General features: G+C 41.6%; 1 long non-coding RNA gene and 1 pseudogene across 2 annotated transcripts in view; both read right to left on the reverse strand.

Annotated features, from left to right (window-relative positions):
* The window catches only part of LOC309638483 (serine/arginine-rich splicing factor 3 pseudogene), a 56,896-nt pseudogene extending 40,432 nt beyond the window's left edge, over positions 1 to 16,464 (reverse strand). Inside the window, exon 1 of the transcript in view lies at positions 16,434 to 16,464. The product of the transcript in view is annotated as a serine/arginine-rich splicing factor 3 pseudogene (transcript). The remainder of the gene's footprint in view (positions 1 to 16,433) is intronic.
* Positions 1 to 16,493, reverse strand: part of LOC309637498 — a 245,607-nt gene that overhangs the window by 83,609 nt on the left and 145,505 nt on the right. The window lies entirely within an intron of this gene.

The following is a 16,493-nucleotide window of genomic DNA, read 5'->3' on the forward strand; positions in this document are numbered from 1 at the left end:
CCCTGCAGCCAGAATTCAGGACCTGTCTCTTCCTCCCAGTAGCTAGAATAACCCCAGGACCAGTGACTGGGCACTAGCCCTGATTATCACCTGGACTGCAGTTCTACCCATAAGTGAACCAGCACTAGATTTGGTGTCCCCCAGAGTTGTGCAGCCAGCTGCCTTATGATTTAGTCTCACCAAGCAGCACAGACAGCCTCCATACAAGGCAGAGCCTGGCAAACAAGCAGTTTGGGGACAGCCAAGCCTACCAGACCACCCACAGTAGTCAGCCCACCACAACAGAAGAGCCCAAGCAGCCCACATAGGGGGTACACCTAGAACATATAGTTCTAGTGACCAGGGGACACTGGGTTGCTGGGACACATAGGACCTCTCCTACAAAAGGCCACTTCTCCAAGGTCAGGAAATGTAACGAATCTACTACATACATAGCAATAAAAACAGCAAGTTAAGAAAAATGAGGTGACACAGAAACACGATCCAAATGAAGGAACAAGATAAGAACTCAGAAGAAGATCTAAGTGAAGTGGAGGTAGCCAATCTACTCAAGAAAGAGTTCAAGGTAATGACGGTAAAGATGATCAGAGAACTCAGGAGAAGAATGGACGACCAGAGCAAGAAGTTAGAAGTTTTTTAAAAAGAGTTAGACCATTAAAGAACAACAAAACAGAGATGACGAATGCAATAACTGAAATGAAAAATACACTAAAAGGAAACTACGGTAGACTAAATGATACAGAGGAATGAATCAGAAAACTGAAGGACAGAGTACTGGCAATCACTGAAGATGAACGGTAAAACAATAGATTAAAAGGACATGAGGAAAGTTGAACAGACTTGTGAAATAACATCAAGTGTACTAATACTTGCATTATACTGGTCCCAGAAGCAAAAAGGAAAGAGAAAGCGGTGTAGAACAAACCTGAAGACATATGAGCTGAAAAGTTCCTTAATCTGGGAAAGAAAACAGACATCCAAGTCCAGTAAACACAGTAAGGCCAAAACAGGATCAACCCAAAGAGGACTACACCAAGACTCATTGTAATTAAAATGGAAAAAATAATAAAGATAAAAAGACACTATTAAAAGGAGCAAAGGAAAAGCAACAAGTTACAAACATGGGAAATTGCATAAAGTTATCTGCTGACTTTTCTCGATAACCTCTGCATGCCAGAAGGGAGTGGCATGGTATATTTAAAGTCATGAAAGGGAAAAGCCGATAACCTAAAATACTCTACCTAGCGAGGCTCTCCTTCAGATTTGATGGTGATATCTAAAGTTTTACAGAGAAGCAAAACTAAAAGAGCTCAGCATCGCCAAACCAGCTTTATGAGAAATCTTAAAGGGGCTTTTCTAAGTGAAACAGAAATGGTCACGACTGAAACATAAAAATTAGGAAAGGAAACTTACTAAAGGAAAAAGCTCATTTGCTAAGGTAAATATTCAACAAAGGTAGTAAATCAACCATGTACACAGCTAATAGGACGGATGAAAGAAAACAGTAATAAAATCATCTATATTCACAATAAGAAGTTAAGGGACACACAAACAAGTAGATGTAAAATATAAGGTCAAATTCAGCAACTGTGGGGGAGGAGAGTAACAATGCAGGGTTGGTAGTTTCCAAGTGAAATTAAGAGCTCAGCAACTTAAATAATCACACACACACACACACACACAAACACAAATACACAAAACTGAAAGAAATCCAAACATAATATTAAAGATAGTCCTCACATCACAGATGAAGGGAATAAAAGGGGAAGAAAGGAACACTGAAGAAATTAAAGAGGGATTCCAAAAATACCAAAGACAAATGAAAACGAACACACAATGATCCAAAATCTATGGGACAGAGCCAACACAGTTCACGGGGGGAAGTTATAATGATACAAGCTTATTCTTAGGAATCAAGAAAAATATCAAATAAACAACATAACATTACACCTGAAGGAATTAGAAAAAGAAGAAAAAAAAAACCTCAAAGCTGTCAGAAAGAAAAATTAAGAAAACAACACCATATGCAATCACATCAAAAAGAATAAGATACCTACGAATAAACACACCTAAGCAGGTAAAAGACATGTGCGCAGAAATCTATCAGCCATTGGTGAAAGAAGTTGAAGACAACACAAAATGATGGGAAAATATAGCATGTGCATAGACTGGAAGAATTAATACTCTTAAAATAACCATACTACCAAAGACAATCTACAGATTTAATGCAATCCCTATCAGAATACCAAAGCATTTGCACAGAACTTGAAAAAGTAATTTTAAAATTTGTATAGAAACACAAAGATCCCAAATAGCCAAACAATCTTGAGAAAGAACAGAGCTGGAGGCATCACGCACCTTGACTTCAGACTATACTGCAAAGTGACAGTAATCAGAGAGAATCGTACCGGAGCAAAAACAGACACAAAGATCACTGGAAGAGAACAGAGATCCCAGAAATAAGCCCACACACTTATATTTAATTGATTTATGACAAAGCAGGCAATATGGAGAAAAAACTGTCTCTTCAATAAGTGGTACTGGGAAAACTGGACAGCTAGATGGAGAAGAATAAAATTAGATTATTTTAGCACAGCATATATAAAATAAATGCAAAACTGAATAACCACCTAAATGTAGGACCAGAAACCATAAAACCCCTAGAGGAAAGTATACAACATTCTTCAACATAAATGATAGCAACAGTTTTAGGTTCAGTCTACTAAGGCAAATGAAACAAAAGCAAAAATAAACAAATGGGACTTCACTAAACTTAAAAGATTTTGCACAGCAAAGGAAACCAAAGACAAAATGAAAAGACAACCTGCTGAAGGAGACACAATATTTGCACATGATAAGAGGTTAACACCAAAAAGATGACCAAGCAAGGGTTCATATCTAAACTACAGAAACAGCACATACAACTCAATATCAAAAGAACACCCAAAATCTTTTTTAAAAAAATGAGAAGACCTAAATAGACATTTTTCCAAGGAAAAAATACAGATAGACAGCCAGAACTCACAAAGATGCTAAACATAGCTAATCGGCAGTAAAATGCAAATCAAAACTACGAGATATATCACCTCAGTCTTGTCAGAAAGGCTGTCATCAAAAAGATCACAAATAACAAAGGTTAGTGAGGATGTGGAGAAAGGGAAACTCTTGTACACTCTTGATGTGAATGTGAAGTAGTGCAGCTACTGTGGAAGGCAGAATGGAGGTTCCACAAAAAACTAAAAATAGAACTACCATAATATCCAGCAATTTCACTGTTGGGTATATCAGAAGAAAACAAAAACACTATTTCAAAAAAATAACTGCACCCCAATGTTCATAACAGTGTTATTTGCCATAGCCAAGATATAGAGTCAAAATAAGTGTTCATCAATAGCTTAGTGGATAAAAAAGATTTTTTATGATGACCAGCAAAAAATGAAATTTTGCCATTTGCAAGAACATGGATGGACTTGGAGGGTATTATGCTTAGTAAAATAAGCCGCAGAGAAAACAAGCATGGTATGTTATGAGAAAAAAAGCATGGTATGTTATGAGAAAACAAGCATGGTATGTTATCACTTACACGTGGCATCTAAAAATTTGAATACAACACAAACAACAACAACAAAAAAAACAGACTCACAGATTAAAGAACAGACTAGTGGTTACCAGCAGGGAGAGATAGGGTAGAGGAGCAAAATAGTGGTAGGAGATTTTGAGGTACAATCCACTATGTATAAAATCAATAATCTACAGTGGTGTACTGTATAGCATGGGGAATATAGCCACTCTTTTATAATATCTATAAATGGAGAAGAACCTAAACATTTATGAATCACTGTTGTACCTCTGAAACTAATATAATAATGTAAATTAACTATAGATCAATAAAATATAAAGTAAGAAACAATAAAGGGGAGACAGATTATTAGATAGAAATCAATTAAATAAACACAAGTTTTGGAAATCAAGGAATTGAAAAACAAAACGGAAGACACAACATTGGCATTTAACGTGTACAAATCTATTCATTTAAAAGAAACTATTTAAGTGGTAAAAAAATGGTACCCATTCTCACAATTTTGTATATCTAGGATAAATTATTATCTACAAAAATATGTTACAAATATTCACTCAAAAAGAAAGAGAAAATTTGGATAAACCCATTTTAGTATACAAATTTAATATCAAAGTCTCTATGTAAAATTGATTTGAATAAGTTCTGTTAGCCACTTCTAGTTTCTTTGTGATGTAAAATCTTTTAAAGCATAAAAATCAGCCTTTCTACATTATTCCATTAGACATATATAGAAGTTAAAAGAAATGAGAAGACAGAACAATCAACCAGGAAGGTGAATTTACTGAGACACAGTCATTCTTTCTCCCTCCTCCTTTTCTTTTCCTCCTTTTCCAGGTCTCTTTCGGTTCCAATCAAGAGAAGTCTTGAGAGTTCTGAGAATATTTCTTTGACGGCTTCAAATCACCATACCTACATCCTCTGACACAACTACACACACGGGAACAAAAATAAACCTCTGTTATCTACTCATGTAGGAGGGATTCATGCAAAATAAACTCCTACATGGAGACCAACAGGTGAGTTTCCTACTTGTTCTTTATAATGTCCTTCCATTATAGTAAATCTCACACATTATGAGGAAGAAACGGTTATGTGAGCATTTCCTTGAAGTCAAAAAACTTGCATTCATTTCAAGTACCTGGTGATCATAGGGTACAGCCAGGGAAGGTGTCATCCCCCTTGGGGGGAGGGGCAGTGAATGGGCTCCCACACCCATGAACCTCCTGATGTACAGATTCTGGAAAAACAAAGGGCGGTCACACTGCAGTCAGCCTGTCAGGCTGTCGGGTCACTGGGCAACCCGACCAGCCTGGAAGTGCCCATCAGTTGCTGAAAGCAAAACTCTGTCCCCCCTGTGAAGCCAGGCAATTTGGGTCAGAGAGTCAGAGGAGACCGGTAATCAACTCCTCCTCTCTGCTCACCTCCTTGGGGTTACAGCAACCCCATCTCCAAACCCAAATCTGACCCTGGAGTGCCAAACTGGGAGTGGCAGGTGGGCTCTGCCTGTGCTTCAGTGTCCTCTGGGGGTTGTCTGCTCTAAAGCCAAACTCTCAGCCCTTCCTCCCCCTCCTTCCCTAATCCTGGGGGCTGCCTTGGCCTCCTGCAGCTGCTGGCCTGAATTCATTCTTCTTTTTTCTCCAATTACAATGAAGTGTCTTACAGAGGTTTGGAATCTCTTGAAGAAGGAAGATCTTTTAGCCAATACACCTTAACCGTGAGAAGTTGGTTTCAAGAATGAACCTGAAATGCTGTATTTTTCTCCTGATGATTCCAAGGAGAGACAGCCCAAGTTTTCTAAATCATAAGAAAAACCAAGGTAGGTAAATATGATATTCTGAGCCAGAGATGAAAAAGCAGTTTTTAGCACCCCCTTCTCATGTCATATGACCAGGACTTAAATCAATCAACTGCCACTGGTTTTTAAATCACATGACCCAACTTTAAATCAATCAGCTGCTTCCCTGTAACTCACGTGACTTGGCTTTGAATAGTAAGAAATGCAGAGGTATAAAAAGGATGTTCTGAACAATAAATGGAAAAACAACATTTTAGAAAGTTTTTTTCTTTTCGAATGGACCATTCATTGCCTACAGAATAAAGGATTCTCTTGTGGATTTCTTGAACTGTAAACACATACATTGTCTGCGTTGGCTTGATTGACTTAGATTTTGGGGTTTTTTTGTTGTTGTTGTTAACATCTTTATTGGAGTATAATTGCTTTACCTTTTTGTGTTAGCTTCTGCTGTATAACAAAGTGAATCAACTATTCGTATACATATATTCCCATATCCTCTCCCTCTTGTGTCTCCCTCCCACCCTCCCTATCCCACCCCTCTAGGTGGTCACAAAGCACTGAGCTGATCTCCCTGTGCTATATGCAGCTGCTTCCCAATAGGTATCTATTTCACCTTTGGTAGTGTATATATGTCCATGCCACTCTCTCACTTCATCCCAGCTTACCCTTGTCCTTCCCTGTGTCCTCAAGTCCATTCTCTACATCTACATCTTTATTCCTCTGCAGCGACTCCTGCTAGGGATGGACACTTCCTTTTATGCTCAGGGAAATCCCCTAGTTTGAATATGATTTGAGTTTGATCCTGTGAAACCATCAGAACTTCCCACCAGAGATAAATGAGGCGATTCTGGCCTTTATTAGTATGCACGATGAACACGGGTGTCCTGGCTGTACTTGTTAACCCTCCTATTTACCCACCTATTTTTATCCACCTTCCTCCCTGTGAGTACCTTTGACCAACCCTGAGCTCAGACTCCTGACCTATTCCAGTGACTTTGTCAGTCTTTCTTTAAAAATGGACAGGTAATAAAATGAATTTAACCTAGAAGCAGCAGCTCAGTAAGGGAAATAAAATCATCAGAAGTTATCTAATCACAGCCACAGCCATCCAGGGCTCTGTCTTATCTCCTGGGTCATAAGAATGGTACCTTCCTAAACTTGAAGGACATCCAATCAAATAAGCAAAAGTGTTGCTCACCTCTGGCTCTTGGAGGGATTGCTAGGCAGTCTACCCAGTGTATACTAACTGCAAAACACTGTCATGGTTTTGAAACACCTATGATCCAGGAAAGCTTTTTGGGGTGCATGGGGAAGGTTTCTTTTTGACATCAAGCAAAAAATAAATCACCAAGCTCTTTGAGCACAGGGGTTCTTAAGAGGGCAGTAGAAGGAAGGAATGGGCAGAAAAGACGATCTCCAATGAAGTTAAGGACATTTTTCCAAAAGAGTAGGATTTAGTCTCAGTTTAAGGAGAACACTTTTAAATAGCTGGAACAGCTCCAAACTGCAGTTTAGGGAACGAGTGCTTCAAAAGAACAGTGCTTTAAAAGTCCTGGCAAGGCAGCAAGAGGATGAAGAGTTGGTTTTGCATAGTTTTGAACACAGGAGTAAAGAAGCAGAGGCATCTCTGACTAAAAGGCCCTGAGATCCTATGGCATCAATGCGTCAGTTGCAGGGGCAGGGGTGTGGGGGGCGATATTTCTCTCTCAATGTCTCCCAGGGCAGCCACCCCTCCCTACCCTAACCCCCAGTCCCTTCACCCTTCCTCCCTCCACTGTTGGGTCCCCAGGGACAGCACTTCTTACGCTGGAGTGCTCAGGCACCATTTCTGCAGTCTGGATTCTTCCTGGAGCCTGGCAAGTTCTGGGACAGGAAGACAGGTCTGCAAGCCCGCTGCGGTGCAGTCGGACCTGGAGGCCTGGAGAGGAACTGGAGCCCTGAAGCCCACCCACGTCCTTGAAGCCAAGGGAGGAACACATCCTCCTAACAGTACTTCTCAGGGGTCAGCGTGCTCCCCACCCGACGGTGATCCATACTCACTTGAGGCAGCAAGCACTGCGTCTAACTGGCCCCCTCGATTCCGCCTTAAGGGTCCTCGCACGTGTGTGATAGCGCAGGCCCCGGATCTCTTTAGTCAGCTGAGGCCAGTGCTGCCGGGATCCCTCCAGTCCCATCCCCCAGCCCCTCCCTCTCGGACTCTATGTAATAGAAGAAAGAGCACAGAGGAATAGGCTGAATCAAGGGATCTGGGAGCCTGGGTATGAGTCTGAAGACCGAGAACCTAAGGCGCAATTACATATTATTGGAAACTCTTGTGGGGTGTGTGAGGGGTAGCTTAGGAGGCTGAGAGGCTGAGTCGACCTGGTGAGTCCAGCCCCAGGACACCACACAGCCCCGCCCCCCTTTCCCTGCCATCAGACAAGGGTGCCGCAACTCCAGCTGGGACTCTGCACTCACCCCCCACACCCCCGATGCTCCAGAAGAGCAGGTGGCCCCCCTCTGAGGGCAGGGGCAAGACCACCGACCAAGTCCCCCTGCACTAAGGCGCTGCTGGAAGCTCTTCCTGAATAGCATTGTTGGCTTGGATAGAACCCGTGCACCGCCAAATTTGGTCTCGTCCTGCAGCTGAGGGACACAGGCTTTAAGTCAGCTGCCTTGGCTTTAAATCAATCAGTCCCCCCTTTAAGTCAGGTGACCTGATTTTAAATCACTGTGTGCCCCTCAAGCCTGCAACTTCAAAAGTTGGGAACTTCACTTTGATCCCAGCACCTCACACAGCTGAATGCACACTGTAGTCAACCCCAACCCTGGCTTAGAGGCAGGATATAAGGTAAGGGGATGGGCATGCACACATGGTGATGAGGGTGTACTTCATGTACCAGAAGGGTCCAGGTACTCTGGGCACAGCAAGCACTGCACGATACAGCAGCTCCCTGGCAAAGCTGGTGATGCACAGGGGGAGCAGGCACACCCAGGCATGCAGAGGCTCCAGGGCGGGAGCTGGGGCACAACCAGCCACGAGGGTGTGAAAGCGGAGGATCTGAGCCTTCTTGAGAAAGGCAGACACAGAGGATGGATGAGAAGCAAAGATGGATGAGAAGCAAAGACCAGATGAAACATGGATTTGAAAAACACACTCTGCTCTTGAAATTGGGGTGAGGGGCACTCCAGATTTGAGTCTTCTTACTCCCCAGTAGCTAGTGCTTTGGCATTTGCCCAATTACTTATAAAATGTGACTGATAATATCTAACCCATAGAATACAGCATTTGGAGTGGTTTTGCGTGTTTATGCTTCTATAGTGGAATAATCTTTTCTACAAGAAAAATGTACACAATCTGAAATAAATTAAAACCCCTTTTTAAAAAGTACTATATCGGACTTCCCTGGTGGCACATTGGTTAAGAATCTGCCTGCCAAGGCAGGGGACATGGGTTCGAGCCCTGGTCAGGGAAGATCCCACATGCCGCAGAGCAGCTAAGCCCATGCACCACAACTACTGAGCCTGCAGGCCACAACTACTGAAGCCCGCGCGCCCAGAGCCGGTGCTCCACAACAAGTGCAGCAAGAGAAGCCACCGCAATGAGAAGCCCACGCACCACAACAAAGAGTAGCCCCCGCTTGCCGCAACTAGAGAAAGCCTGTGCATAACAACGAATACACAACGCAGCCAAAAACAAATTAATTAGTTAGCTATTTTAAAAGAGTACTATATTCTTCTGTACAACTTCTCTGGGAAGAACAGAGAGATGGTGTAGGAGAGTGAGAAAGACCAATATTTAGTGCACATCTCTCATGCAGGTGCTCTGCTGGCTCAGATAGATTTATCCTCACTTTACAAAGGAGGAAATAATCTCAGAGAGGTTTAGTAATTTTCCCAAAGCCAAACAGCTATTGAGTGGCAGAACCAGGATCTGAACCAAGTCTGTTACCTTCAAAGCCTAAGTCCTCATGACAACAAAACTCAATTAATATTTACATTTATCGAATTACATCGCAACCTGGGGAGTTCTTGGCACAATCCTGAATAAGAGTGAGAAAGAAAGAAATAGCATTGTTCCTATAGTCAACCAAAATTTTTGGAGCAGCTGCTAGATGCCTGGCCCTTTTTGGGGTTCAGCAGTGATCAAGGCAGGAAGAGTCCTGCTTTCATGACCCATGTAGTGGGGAGGAGAGACGGGTGCAACTTGGGTGAGGGATTTCACCTTGCTGGGCCTCTGTTTTCTCATCTGGAAAATGGGATGGGTGTTTCTCATTTTCTGGGATTGTCCCACCCTCATATTCTCTGATTCCATAAGAAGCATTTGTTTTCCTGTTTCTATAAAATTCAGTCAGGCCACGAGCTGTGATGAATGTCGTTAGCTGCTCCCCAAATCACTCTATTTCCACCCATTTCCTGTGATCAGGTCTTTCCCCCAACATGACTCACAATCAATCAACTCACAGAAGCTAAGGGGCACCCAGCAGAAGAATTCCAACCCTGGCTTCTCAGGAGCTCTGCGGTCTACCTGGGCAGGTAAACTTCATGCACCTGGCACAAGGTGGCCATCCCTGGTTTCACATCAACATGATCTCAGGCACAAACCTCCTTGTTTTTCCATTTTGTCTTTAAGTTACTTGCTGAAACAACTGCACAAATATGACAAAGATATAAAATCAGGCATCTTCTGCCCCCAGTGCCTACTAATAAATGATTTTCTGCCACTTTAATGATAAAGATAGAACATTTGAACATTCTGCTGCCCTTATTATTTGTCAATTTTGTTGATATTTCTATTGAATACATCTTTCAATATTTTAACAATGGAACATTTATTTAGGTTGTTCCAGACCCAGCCTTTAATGGTAAAGGTTTTGTTGTTATATTTCTATTATGTTTCCTTTAAAAATCATTATCCTATTAAAATGGATTAAGTGAATTCTATACGCATTTATCGTACGATATTGATGAAATTGATACATAAAGGGCAGTAGTACAAGTTGATTGGACTTGAGAACCTCTATTAGCACAGTTAAGTATAAATATTATCTATATGTAAACCAAAGTACATGCCGAGATTCTTCTACTCTTTTTCACTGTCTGCCCTCAAACCTGTGAGAAATGGAATATTTCTTGCCATATCAGTAAACAAAGGATGTCACAGACATCAGCACTTGCAGCCCTCCAGTGTGAGCCGGCAGGCCCTGAGGAACTCAGGATATGCAAATACAGAATGAAGGACCCAGAGAGCTGAGGTGCATATCAAAGGAAGGATTTCAGTGAGCCCAGACGCTTGCAACTTCCCATACAAAGAAAAGCATTCCATTCCTCACCTTGGGAGAGCTGGTTTTCCTTAGTTAACAGTCACCTTTTGATGTTCCCGATTACCTGCGCCATTCCACTCCCCTGTCCCCTCCCCCCTGTACTTTAGCTCAGGGAGGAAGGAGCGCAGAGAGACTCGGCTGAACAAGGGGCCTGCAAGCCTGGGGATGCGTTTTCAGCCGCTTTCCCTGCAGTCAGGAGGAGGGGCGCTGACGCTCCAACTGGACCCTGCGCCTCCCTTGCCCCGTTTCCCCTCAGGAAGCTCAGGCCGACCCCCCTCCCCACACCCACCAGGCCCCGCAAGCCAGGCCAAGGGCAGGGGCGAGAGGAGGGACCGAAGTTCCCCGGGACCAGACGCTGGGGGCCGCTCTTTCTGCCCAGCAGCGGCGGGTGGCAGCGAACCCCTGCCCCTCAGAAGCTGGTCTTGCGCTGACGCCCGGGCACCGCACCAGGAGGAGGGTCGGTGCCCACTTACCTGGCCCGCCGTCCCCACGACTGTCGCGGCTTCGCCCGCCGGGGCCCCTCCAGAGCCGGCAACCTCAGTGAGGCCGCCCTCCCCTCGGGCTCCAGGGCAGTTCCGTGACGGCGGAGGGAAGAGACCCCGATCCGGGAGTTCCAGCTCTGCGGAAATGCGGGCTCCGTTCTGGGCGCAGGGGGTGGGACGGCTCTGCCCAGAGGCCTTCCGGGAGGGAGGGGGACGCTGGGGGAGGGAGCCGCCAGGAGCGTACGGCCTCAACGGGGGTCCTGGAGGGGTGGCCCGGCCCGGGGTCCACGCCCACTGTGACCGCAGCCCAGGCCTTTTTCCTGGAATCCTACACACAAAAGTTAGAAAGATACACGGTCTATAGTAAATATTCACAAATGATTGTTGTTGCTGTGTTTACTATTCTATTAAAGGTGTAAAATCCATAAAACACTTTAAGTTCAACATTAAATATGAATTTTTACCTTTCTAATTATGTCTCTGATATTCACAATTGTGGTTAATGAATCAGAGACTGTGGCATCACCAGTTAAAAATGAGCTTGAGAAAAAAATAGAACTCAGGCCCACCGGACCTACTGAATCACGATCTGCACTTTTACAATCTCCCCAGTGTACTTGTGTACCCATGAATAGTTGAAAGGTACATTTCTACCTCGACATGTCTTTTCTGTCTGAGAAATACACACATTTTATCCAGTTTGATATAAATAAAACACTCAAAAATGCATATGCCTGTGTTGAAACCATCATTTTATCATTTTTCCAGACAAGTATAGTCTCTATACTGGATTTGTGGATCACATGCCATACTCTTTCTTGTAGTTAGAAATAAGGTAGAGAAAGTTACTTTGTAAAAAAATAAAAAATATATGTATATATATATATGTATATATATTAGGGGATAATTGAAGACAGTCTTCTAAATTAAAACCAGTTCTCTTAACTTGCTGTTTTCTTCTTGGGTCATATTATGAACTCTTCCCGTGGCCACATGGCATGTGTACGTTTAATTTCAGGGGCTGCTGGCATTCCAGGATGTGGCCATAGATTTCTCTCAAGAGGAGTGAGAATGACTGGACCAAAATCAATGGGAATTGTACAGGGATGTGATTTTAGAGAAGTATAGGAACCTGCTCTCCTTGGGTGAGGATACCTTCCTTCCAGAATTCCTTATCCAACCACAGGGTTTAGAGTCCTTCATTTGTAGAATGTCTCCTGGAATCTTCTGCTTCATACAATAGGGTTTCAGTTTGCAACGTTTCAGGAAAGATTGGGAGTTTGTGGATATAATTTATCTTATTCTTTTAAAATTGCAGCCTCCCTTTTAATATACTTTGTAACTGCTTGGGATGTGTCTATATGAACTGTGTACTATATGCTTCTGTTATAGTCCTTACAATATTTTTTGTCTTATTTTCTGTAACAAATTTCCATGGATTCTTTGGGCTTAAGGTATACTAAAAGGGAGACTGCAATTCTGGGACTTCCCTGGTGATGCAGTGGTTAAGAATTCTCTTGCCAATGCAGGGGACCCAGTTCGATCCCCGGTCCGGGAAGATCCCACGTGCCACGGAGCAACTAAGCCAGTGGGCCACAACTACTGAGCCTGCGCACCACAACTACTGAAGCCGGCGTGCCTTGAGCCCGTGCGCCATTTATTTTTCGGAGAATAAAACCGCCTCTGAGTGATTAAAATTTAGACCAACTAGTCAAAATCCTTTATCACCTGTTCTTTTAAACCACTGATCAACGGAACAAGTTTTACTAGGGATAACAGTGTGATTGTATTCTGGAGTTCATATGGGCAATGTGGTTTATGACCTTGATGCTGGATCACGACATTTCAATGGTATAACTGCTATTAATTGTCTGTTTGTTCAACGATTAAAGTCTCACGTGATCTGAGTTCAGACTGGAGTCATCCTGGTTGGTTTCTATCTATTGCAGATTTCTTCCAGTATGAAAGGACAAGAGCAATTCGGCTTACTTTACAAAATGTCTTCAAACTAAATGATGATATAATCTACATTCAATTAATTTATACATACCCTACTGTAGAACAGAGTTTGTTACGGTGGCAGAGCCCGGTAATTATGTAAAACTGAAACCTTTATCTGCAGTGGTTCAAGTCCTCTTCCTAAGAATATGTTTATAATCAACATTCTTTCACAAATTACCCAATTTAATTCACCATAGCATTCCTCATATTAACTAAATGGAGAATCCTAGGCTATATACAAATCCAGAAAGGGCCAAAAATCATCAGCCCCCATGGATTATTACAACCCATTGCTGAGGCATTCAAATTACTTATTAAAGAACCACTATGTCCATCAACATCATCAATTTATATATTATTGCCCCAATGCTAGCCTTAACCCTGGCTCTCACAACATGAATTCCTCTTCCCATATCTTATCCACTAATTAATATAAATGTAGGCATACTATTTATATTAGCCATATCACACCTAGCCATCTATTCCATCCTCAGATCTGGATGAGCTTCACGTTCAAAATACTCACTCACTGGAGCTCTAGGGACAGTAGCACAGACAATCTCATATGAAGTAATGTAACAGTTATTCTATTCTCAGTCTTACTGATAAATGGATCATTTACACTTTCAACAGTAATTATTACACAAGAACACCTATGACTAATTTTCTCCTGACCCCTACCCAGAATTTGATTATCTCCACAGTAGCAGAAATCCAATGAAGCCCCACTTGATTTAACAGAAGTAGAATCAAAACCTGTATATGTCTTCAATGTAGAAAATGTAGCAGGCCCATTCACCCCGTCCTTCCTAGAGAATATGTCAATTTCCCTATAATAAACATTTCCACAACAATCTATTTTTAGGAGCATTCAACAGTCCCTAGGCGCCAGAATTATATACAGCCCAAGTCATCATTAAAATACATCTAAAAATCTCCTTTCTATGAATTTGAGCATCTTACCCACAATTTTGATATGATCAACATATACAACTCTTATAAAAAGTTTTTTTACTACTAACATTAGCCCTATGTATATGAGAGTTTCCTCTACCTGTCATCATACCAGGCAACCCACAGCAAACTTAAGAAATATGTCTGACAAAACAGTTACTTTGATAGAGTAACTCATAGAGGTTTCAATGCTCTTATTCCTGGAATTGAATTCTTCCAAAGAATTTTACATTCTCCATGCTACCACATGACACCACATGCTATATAGTAAGGCTCTCTAAGTAAGCTTCAGGCCCATACCCACAAAATGTTTTTGTATATCCTTCCTGTGCTAATAAACTCTCATTGTTTTTTACTATCATTCTACTGACCATTATCTCAGGAAATATAATTGTATAACAAGCTCACACTGGTTAATGGTATCCCCATTTTAATAAAAAACATGAACCCATAAGCTACAGAAGCATCCAACAAATATTTCCGAAAACAATCCACCACATCAATACTACTTATAATGGCTATTATCATTGATCTAATATACTCTGGTCAAAGAACACAATGAATAACAAAAATCTTTAATCCAGCAGCATCCACCCTCATGACAATCGCCCCTTGTCACAAAAATAGGACTTTCCCCATTTCACTTCTGAGTGCCTGAAGTCACACAAGGCATCCCATGAACAGCAGACCTGATGCTATCAACATCACAAAATTGCACCCCTATCAGTTTTATACCACATGTCACCATCCATCAACCTAAATAAACTATTAATCATAGTGATATTATAAATCATAGCTGGAGGCTGAGGCAGACTTCGCCATACTCACCTGGAAAAAATTACAGCCTCCTCATCAATTGCCCATATAGGATGAATAACAGCTATTATAATGTATATTCAGATTATAACAATCCTAAACATACTAATTTATATCATAACAACACTATCTTCTTCTTATTTATGCCCAGATCATGTACAAGAGTATCATTGTCACACACATGTGATAAAACACCTCCCATCACAATCCTTTTCCTCACCATTATAGTATCATTAGGACATCACCCATCACTATCAAGGTTTTTAACCAAATGAATAATTATCCAAGAGATAACAAAAATGACATCATTCTCCCAACACTAATAGCCATCATAGCAGTCCTCAGCATATATTTCTACTTGCAGCTAACATACTCCACATCAATAACTATATTCCCTTCATTAAACAACACAAAGACAAAACAATTTGAACATACAAAGAAATAACCTTCCTATCATTACCAATCCTAATACCCACACGATTACTACACACAACACCCATTCTATTGGTGCTGGACTAGGAATTTAGGTTAGTTCAGACCAAGAGCTTTCAAAATCCTAAACAAGTAAAATTTACTTAATTCCTAAAAATAAGGATTGCAAGACTTTATTCTACATCAATTGAATGTAAAGCAAACATTGTATTTAAGCCAAATTTTTACGAGATTGATGAGTTTTAACCCCAGGAAACTTTAGTTAACAGGCAAATCCTCTAGTCAACTGGCTTCAGTCTACTTCTCCTTCATTTGAGAAAGAAAAAGAGAAAAAAAGGCAGGAAAATCACCGGCAGAATTGAAGCTGCTTCTCTGAAGTTACAATTCACTTAGTTGATTCACCACAGGGTTTGCAAGAAAGAGGGCTCAATCTCTGTCTTTAGATTTAGAGTCTAATGCTAACTCAGTCATTTTACCTCTGTTCATACACTGCTGATTATTTTCAACAAATCACAAAGATATCGGCATTTTATATTTACTATTTGGTGCTTGAGCTGGAGTAGCAGGCAGCACCTTAAGTATATTAATCCAGGCTGAGCTATGCTGACCTGGAGCGCTACTTGGAGATGCCCAAACCTGTAAGGTAGTCATAACAGTCCCTGCACTTGTAATAATTTTCTTTATAGTTGTACCCATTATGATTGCAGGCTTTGAAAACTGACTTGGACCACTAATAACTCGGACACCTGAAGTAGCATTTCCCCCAATAAATCATATAAACTTTTGACTACTTCCCCCATCATTCTTACTCCTACTCATATCACCAGTAGTAGAAGCTGGTTCTGGTACCAGTGGAACCGTGTATTCAGCTCTAGCCTGCAATCTGGCCCATGCAGGAGCCTCTGTCGACCTAACTGTTTTCTCCTTACATTTAGCAGGTGTCTCTTCAATTCTTGGTATTATTACTTTTATTACTATAGTCTTTAATACAAAACCAGCAGTCATATCTCAATACCAAACACCAGTATTTGTTTAATCTTTCCCAACTATAGCCATATTACTATAATTACCACTCTCAGTCCGAGCAGCCAGAATTGCCATATTGTTAAGAGATAGAAATCTAAACACTA

Source organism: Balaenoptera physalus (assembly GCF_965194825.1).
Source record: "Balaenoptera physalus genome assembly, chromosome: 1".
Taxonomy (NCBI): Eukaryota; Metazoa; Chordata; class Mammalia; order Artiodactyla; family Balaenopteridae; genus Balaenoptera; species Balaenoptera physalus.